Consider the following 6,976-nt stretch of genomic DNA (forward strand, 5'->3'; position numbering starts at 1 on the left):
CACCCAAGAATAGGACTGAACATTACCGATACCTCTGATTATATAATTTCAACTGGCTGTTGAAATAACTTGAACAGTCCAAGCAAATGGTATTATATAATTTATTTCGAAATTAGGGCCCTCTTGGGGATACAGCATACATGCTTGTTAATATTTCAATGTGCAATGATTATAAAAATGACAATAAAAAGAAAAGAATAAAAAAGCAGAATATGCAAGTTATAAGTATGAGCTCAAACAATATTCATTCCATGAGACATTTTGAACATGATAATACTTAATATATTACGTGTAATACATTAATTTCTGTGGAAACGAGGGGGTTATTTATATTCGATCTTCCCTATCCCGGAAACAAGACCGAATATAAATAACCCCCTCGTTTCCACAGAATTAAGTTATATATCTCAGCTGAATATTTGGACTGACGCCTTTACCGAATCTCGGAGCAAACCTTCATAATTTGTATTGAACTTCCCAGTCAAACAACTCATTTTAATTACTAATTGGGTCCGCTTAGGTTTCCTTCCTAAGAATCTTAAAAGTTAAATCAGAACAAAACTTACGATTTCTCTCAGCAGACGACACTGGATCAATAATAACAAATTTGATGAGAAAAACTTCAACCGGGTAACTGATTAAGACCTGGAATATATGTTTATCGTTTCCTCGATCCTATCTGGATAATGATTCAAGAACTAAAGTACAATGATAAACAAAATTCACAATGAGATCACAAATACAAAATCGACCCTATCTCGTAATAAACTACTGCCTCGGTAAAAGCTGACTGAGTGGTTAACTAACAATGCTGTTGTTCTCCGCCACAGCACACAAATACTGAGACATAGCCATTACCTAATCCTATGCAAAAGTCACCAAGACATTATTGCTAAAGCTACCCTATGCAAAACTTACCAAAACACTATTGCTTGAAGTCACCAAGACACTAGATGTAAAGCCTAGTCACACAGACATAGGACCTTGGAACTGAGTGGATAGCTGAACAGTTATGCTGCTTTCTGACACAGTCCCTAGACCAGCCAGCCCCGGCTTTACATTCACTCTCAGAGAATCAAGTGGACAGAGTAACAGAATAAGATAGTGCGGCCGTATTTATACCCTTGACCCCAAGTTGTTAGGTTAACACAATTACCCCTGATTGGTTAAAATTACTGTAATCTGATTTACTAATGATTGAGTCATTTCAATCCACATATTTACATTACATTACCCACGCCTTCGAAAAATTATGCATTCTCCCATATGTAAAGATAAAACATATCCATTCACACAGCAAAGTTTTAATAACATTTTAAAACATATGATAGGTATCTCCTATCGTGAATTGCTTATCAGAAGCATGCAAAAAGGTTAAATAGTATTCATATTGGTCTCCTCAATCTCCTTTATTGCAACAATGTCATTGACATATTCTACAACTTTCCTGGTTATTTTCCTATGTTTTGGAAAATCAGTTTGTACAAAAGCATCACAAATACTTCTCTTGGATTTAGAACTGTCATATTTAACAGCAGCAGGTGTTTGTACCGACGCATCACACTTAGTGTTCTTCAAGACAAAATTTATAGGTTCATCAACAGCTGTTTGGGCACCATCATTTTTATTTACTGCTGCGTTTTCGTTACCACTGAAACAAAATGGTTTTCCAAAAAGGGACAGTAGGAAAGCAAGACTCGTGCTTCCTCTTTATACTTGGCAGTGATGGTCTGGTTTTTTGTTGTTGTCGAAACACCTTACCAATTTGATGAGATAACGAATCATCCTGTTTCACGAGTGGTCCAGCGGTGGCTTGCTCCGCCGATGGATTCTTAACTGCAGGTTCTGTTGGCATTTAATTGGTGGATACATCTGGATCTTTGTTCCAGTCATTATGTGAAGATGCCTCAGTTTCTAACACATTACTGTTTGTTGAAGGTTTTGGGTCGTGCATCGTTTTGAGGTGACTTCGGAGGCAAATCCTCTTTGTGGTTTTAAATGGACAAATGGTGCACTGTATCGGTTTTTTGTTGATAATCTGCAGGCCACAGGATACAAGGTACTCCTTAATATATTCACTAGATTCCGTCAAAAAGGGACACATTGGACATTTCAAGAAAGATTTGCGTGGTGTAGTCTTTGTTTTAGACATTGACTGCAACAACAACAAAACATGAATTTAATATGAAACATAATACCGACTGTTAAGCCGTTCTTGGCACACTGATTTTGACTGCGGATAACTCCGTTTACCTGAACAGGATATAGGGCTCACGGCGGGTGTGACCGGTCGACAGGGGATGCTTACTCCTCCTAGGCACCTGATCCCACCTCTGGTGTGTCCAGGGGTCCGTGTTTACCCAACTATCTATTTTGTATTGCTTGTAAGAGTTATGAGATTGATCACATGTATAATCAAGATAAACTAAACATATTTGCCACTGCAACTCATTCAAAACAGTTTCCATCAGCCGTTCGAAAGTTGCAGGCGCGTTACAAAGGCCAATCACAGTGAAGTGATACAACCCACGCTTTGTTGCAAAGGCTGTTTTGGGTTTATCGTCTTTGGCCATGCTGACTTGTCAATACTCAAAGCTCGGGCCAAGTGCTGGAAACCATTTCGCTCCTGGAAGACTATCCAGTGAATCGTCAATTTTGAATAGAGGGTAAGTATCTTTAATTGTGACAGCATTAAGACGTCTATAAACTACACAAAAACGCATGACCCGTCTTTCGTTCTGGCTAAAACAACCCCAGATGCCCAAGGGCTATTCGACCTTTCTATATTTCTTTCCAACACAGTATTGATATTTGTGATGCTCATCCCCTGAAAGAACCACCAAGAAGGGTGCCACGCCATTTACAAAATAAAATGAATAAGCAAATGGATGGCATGTTGGAAAGAAATATAGAAATTGAGAGAGAGAGAGAGAGAGAGAGAGAGAGAGAGAGAGAGTCACAATTACATCTTGACTGTAGACAGTATTACCCAGTTGAATGTTAATGAAAGTTTTCCCAATGACAAGGCTCTTTCCGTTAGCAGATGTTACTGTTATGTCTGTGTAGTGCAAAAGGTATGTTTTTCAATACATTATAGATTCTATTAGACAATACTGATAATGTAGCACCAGTGTCAACAAGCAGGTTTGCCTTTATGCCATTTAACCACAAGAGCATTTTGATTAACTCCAACTTGTGCCCTGTTGGCTCTGATGGCGTTAAATGTATTCTGTACATAAGGTTTGCTTCTCTTTCTTATATTTATCAGGACAACTTGCTTGATACTGATACTGAGACCCACAGATGTAGCAGCGCCTGCTGTTGGTATCAGTATATTTTATCTTGGGCTGTTGTTGCAAGTTTTTCTTTCAGATTTCATCAATCATCAACATCTTTCCGAAGTTTTATCATTTCAGTTTTGAGATCAAATAAAGTTTGTGCATGCATTACATTTGGGTTTGTCTTTTCCTTATAATCAGTATCAACTGATCTTTAGTCGAGTTTTGACTCGACCAATCTATGGTCAGACTTTACAAATGCTTCCAGTTCCACGGCGTGTCTTACAGCATTATTGAGATTCAATGGCATTGCCTGTTTGACTCTCAGTTGCATGTCAGAGTCAATTAGTGCTGTTCCTTAGCTAACGTTTGTCGCACATCCCCTGGAACAGTTGGATATGCCAAATTTGTAAGTCGTCTTACAGATGCCATAGTTGCGGTAAAGTTTCTGTTGCCTTTTGTCTACGTTGTCGCAACTGTGACCGGTAACGGTCATTTTGATTGGGTGGTGCAAACCTCTCCCTTAGTGCATTAATAATGAAGTCGTAGTCATGTTTGTGCCTACTTGGCAAATTTCCCAACACAACTTGTATCTCACCACGCAAAGAAACTGCCAAGTAGAGGCCTCGCTCCTGTTATGTCCAATTATTAAGCATTGAACATGCTTAAAAATATGAGCGATAATCTAACCAGGATCCAGAATCATCAAATGTAGCAGGCTTGATTGAAGAAAGTTTCTGATTTGTTTCCGGTAAACTTTCTTTATCAACACTACCAAACTGGGAATTCTTTTATCGACGTGTACCATTTGTGAATGCTTCGTATCTAGCGAGCGGTGTTGACATTTTCACATCATAGTCAAGCTTAGATTTATCTTAATCATCTCAAGACACTTGGAGAGTAAACGAGACTTTGGTTTCACATCACCATGATAGTCAATATCTGATGGACCTTTTGACTCAAAGTCAGGATCTTTCGACTTAATGGCACGGGTATGTAGTCTACTAATTTTACCAAAAATCATCATCTATATACATTTGCCGTACTAGTAATATGTTTACGGTGTGACCGTTGAGACAAGCGAAGACCCATAACACTTTACGCAATTCATTAACGGGGTCGGTGTAAACAGTGCATTGTGACGTCATCATTATAATTAGCTACGATTGTTTTTCTTTCAAACCAAGCAATTATCCATAACAATACGTACGAAGGTATGGAAAAGCTTGTCTGAAATTTAAATCATTTGTGGTACTTCCCAAACTATTTATTTGTTTTACCTAAGGGGTTGTCGATGAAGTTTACCGCAATGACATTTTTCCGGAGGCATTATGGGTAGTCCCATCATTTTTCAGTAGTCTCGTGCAACCAGACGCTCTGATTTCTCCGTAAATCTCCGACGAGCTCATTTTTCAGATGATGAAGAGCAAATCACGTGACTGAATTGTGTAATCATTGGAGCGAGCTCGTAGCTTTGCGAGCGATTACGCAGCGTAAAACTCTCACTTTTGAGTTGCTCTAACTGCGTTTCCGTCTTTCAATCCCGTCAAATTCACGTTATATCCTTGTGGACTAGTCAAATTTCGTACATCGTATACATTATCATTGCATCTATATATGGAAATGCAGTACCAAGAGTCCCGATACAGTGATCTCCTCGTTGTCTAAGAAAATGGGCACTTAATGATGGATTATTTGTGTGATGGTAATTTTTTCCCCAAAACCCTAACCCTCATGGACAAGATGGAGTGGTCCGGGGAATTGAAGTGTTTGTAGAGAAGTTGGTTACCACAATCATTTATTTGAAATATGTGACCCGACGGGCGACGTGTCAGCCAGTATTGTATCGTTAATGTTTATATTCATGAAAGAACACATATCGACAAGTATCCTCGGGGACAGACTGTCCACCAGAAGAGATACATACTCGATGGTTAAAGGCGAAGATAACGAACAGTCACCAATCTCACAACTCTTATAATCAATACAAATTAGAGAGTTAGGCAAACACGGAACCCCTGGATATACCATAGGTGAGATCAGGTGCCTAGGAGGAGTAAGCATCCCCTGTCGACCGGTCACACCATATATCTTGATCAGGAAAACGGAGTTATCCGTAGTCAAAATCATTGTGCCAAGAACAGCATCACAGTCGGTATGAAACACGCCAGACAGCATTTGACCCAGTGATAGGTCGTATTGGCAAACTAGATCGTTATAACGACCATAGAATTTGCGAAATGCTGACCTTAAACGAGACTGTTGAAACCCCTGCACCATACATATATATTCCCATATAAAACTTTGATATCCTATTGTGGCCCCATCCTACCTCTATGATTTCTGCATTACATGGGGATTGCATATATTAATATGAGTATTCATACCCCTGTTATTATTGAGAAAATTTTTCAAATATATTATTCCCATGTAAAACTTTGATCCCATATTGTGACATCACACCCTACCCCCCCCCCCCCCCCCCCCCCGGGGACCAAAACTTGAATCTGCACCACAAAGGAATGCTTGCATATTATCAATATGAGTAATCATGACTCTGTTATTCGTGAGAAGAACATTTTTAGAAATTTATTCTATACATTCCCACAAAACTTTGAACCCCTAATTTGGCTCCATCCTACCCCCGGAGGCATGATTTGAACAAATTTCAATCTGCACTACCTGGGGATGCTTGCATATTATTACGAGTATTCATGACCCTGCTGTTAATGAGAAGAATTTTCCTAGATATTCCCCCATCCTAACCCCGGGGACCATAATTTGAACAAATTTAATTCTTCTCTACCTGGGAAAGCTTGCATATTATCAATCATTGTTCTTAAGAAGAATTTTTAAAAAAAGATTTATTTTGTCTACCCCCTTTTAAAACTTTGAACCCACCCTTCCTAAGGGACCACAATTTGAACAAATTCGAACCTGTATTATCTGGGAATGCTTGCATATTTTATATGATAAATCAGGACCCGATTGTATTTTCAAAGAAGATTTTTAAATATATATATATCCCCCTTCTAAAACTTTGACCCCCTATTTGTGGCCCCATTCTAACGGGGCATGGTTTGATATCCAAACTGCATTACCTGGGGATCATTGCATGTCAATATGACCCTGCTGAAAGATTTGTCCTATAAAGTCCTAGGCAATGTAAAACTTTGATTCCCTATTGTGGCCTCACCCTACCCCCAGGGACCACAATTTCAAGAAACTGAAATTTGCACTACCTGGGAATATCATAATGATGAAGTTTTTAAAAGATTTATCCTATACATGTATATCACCATGGAAAACTTTGATCCCTTATTGTTGCCCTATCCTACCCCCGGGCCACGCCCTAGCTATCCCTGGAGAACATGCTTTCACTTGAATCTACACTATGTCAGGAAGCATTCATATTGACCCCGTGGTTCTTGAGAAGACTTTCAAAACATTTCACACATTTTTACTAATTATTAATCATCTCCACTTCAAAATGGACATATTACTTCATTTGAACAAACTTGAATCCTCTTTACTCAAGCATATTTTGGAGTAGGGCTGCAACGGGTACCCGAAATAACCGAAAACCGCGGGTCTTGTTGTTTGGGTCGGGTTCGGTTCCATTTTTCCGTATTTCGGTGCGGGTTTGGTTTTAAAAATAGAATCATTATTAGAAATCCGTTTAAACGAAATGTCATCAA

This window comes from Ostrea edulis, chromosome 1, assembly GCF_947568905.1.
Source record: "Ostrea edulis chromosome 1, xbOstEdul1.1, whole genome shotgun sequence".
Taxonomy (NCBI): Eukaryota; Metazoa; Mollusca; class Bivalvia; order Ostreida; family Ostreidae; genus Ostrea; species Ostrea edulis.